At 41.2% G+C, this 2141-nt stretch overlaps 1 non-coding gene across 1 annotated transcript; it reads left to right on the top strand.

The window, feature by feature from the left end:
* The first annotated feature begins 242 nt into the window (after positions 1–242).
* On the top strand, positions 243–386 carry LOC127207659 (small nucleolar RNA SNORA48). The gene has a single exon (XR_007832948.1). It is a non-coding gene; the product is annotated as a small nucleolar RNA SNORA48 (small nucleolar RNA).
* Positions 387–2141: the final 1755 nt, after the last annotated feature.

The raw sequence follows: 2141 nt of genomic DNA, 5'->3' as shown, positions 1-2141 counted from the left end.
AGAGTTCCACTTGTCTCTGCCTCCCCAAGTGCTGGGATTAAAGGCATGCACCATATGTTGGCTTTGAGATCATTTAAAATCAGTTGGTGTTTTCTATGGGACTGTGGGAGATTTAGGGTGACTATCTCAGTTTTTCCCATGGCTGCTTTCTAACATTCTACCTCTTCATTCAAATTCAAACTCTCTGACTTCTCTGAAAATTGTTTTTTAGTTAGCATATTTACCTAAACTTAATATATTTCCACCCCTGGTAGTGAACAAAGAGATACCTTGTTAGTGGTATGGTTCTTATGTCAGCTAGGGCCAGAGCACATGGCAGTCCTTTGTTCATCCTAGCTTAATGCTTATCTTGATGGCCAAAGCTGTCTTATGCCTGGGACTCATAAAAGTGAAATCAAATCAAATCAAATCAAATCAAATCTAAGCAGTGCAGCACAGGAGAAGGAAGACAGAGATCTGTGGACCTCCACGCCCCCACAGACCTGCCTTCCAGCGTATGGCACAAGTGGGCCATAGATACTCCCTTGCCAAGCAACACTGATGGAGGATGTCACCCAGCACCACCTCCCCACACCAGCTGCTTGGCCAGCCTGCAGCAGGGACCAGCATAATGTAGGAGTATGTGGCCATGTGGTGTTCAGATGGGAGAGAAAGAAAAGTGGAGAAGCTCGAGCATTTTGAAGATGGAACTGGAGACTCCAGGGTGGAGAGGAGTAGCCTGTTGAGTAGCTACTGTTAGGAGGGGCTGGCAAGATTGCTAGATGGGTAAAGCTCTCTGCTTAAGCTTGGCAACCTGAGTTAGGATCCCAGAATTTGAATAAAAATAGAAGAAAAAAAACTGACTTCACACAATTCTCCCTATACATTGTAGCACACACATACATTACGCATATATACAGACATATTATTATTATTATTAAAAGTTGCAAACTTTTTTTTACTAGCCTAAGAAGAAAATCCCCTAAATTTGAAGCAAGTTATCCTTTGATTTAATTTTAAAAAGCAAAATATTGGAACACAGCTTCATGTGCTTACTGGGTAGAGATAACAACTCGAAAAATGTAGTGCAGATTTCAAAGCTTTTTAAAAGCAGGTCTTTCATTCACACGATTATATCACTTAACACCAGTAAGGTAAGCAGATGGTAACAATTTTATGTAAGAAAGTATAGTATTCATAGCATAAAAAGATATGCCAGGGTTTCTTGCCAACGGCGTGCCTTTGTAGTACATCAAAGGGATGTAATGACTCTGATTAGGGTAGCAGTGGTGAAAGCATACTGGTTGGCTCACCGTCGTGTGGCTCCATTCCAAGTGCTCTCCTTATTCCTCTGCCTACAGCAGCAGGATGTGCCCTGTATGAGCAGAGAGAACCAAGACGGACTTTTCTTGATTGCTCTGGATTAAAGCCAACCTTCCTCTGCGCATGGTCGAGGAGGCTGTTCACAGTGACTTGGATCCTTTCAAAGTGGGAAGTGGGGAAGGAAAAAGGGGGGAGAGAGAGAGAGAGGCAGAGCGTAGAGGGAGAGAGAGAGAGAGAGAGAGGGAATGGAAAGAAAAGGAGGAACAAAGCAGCAGAGAGGACGCAGTATTGCATATATGTTATGGCTGTGTAGCTTGGTGTTTTTGTGTGACTCCTAACAGTGGGAGTGAGGGGTGCATCTGACTCTTTTTACTGTCCTTAGAACTCTTTTGCTCCTATGGGTTGGGTCATCCAGCTTTGATATGAGAGTTTGTGTCTACTATTATTGTAACTTGTTACGCTATTTTCTTGATATCTCTGGGAGATTTTCTTTTTTCTGAAGTAAAATTGAGGCAGAGTAGATCTGGAGGAGGTGGGGGCTTTGGTGGGAGAGACTTGGAGGAGAGGCGGGAAGGAAAACTCCAGCAGGGTTGTAGTATATGAGAGAAGAATAAATAAAAATTAAAAAAACAAATTTCATTTGATGTTAAAATTTTCTTCACATAAAGCCAAAGTAACAGTTGATGATTTGTACATCAATGATTTGTTAATACTTATAGATTTTAGTGTTGGCATTGGTAACTAAAGACTTATAAATATAAATTGCTGTGTCATGGTTATCTACAGCAAGTATAAGGCTTTGACATTTAAATACTATAGAGATGCAAATTAAACTAAAA

Source organism: Acomys russatus, chromosome 2 (assembly GCF_903995435.1).
Source record: "Acomys russatus chromosome 2, mAcoRus1.1, whole genome shotgun sequence".
NCBI classification, from domain to species: domain Eukaryota; kingdom Metazoa; phylum Chordata; class Mammalia; order Rodentia; family Muridae; genus Acomys; species Acomys russatus.
The sequence above is the reverse complement of the archived record's forward strand: the minus strand, read 5'-3'. Positions and strand labels throughout refer to the sequence as shown.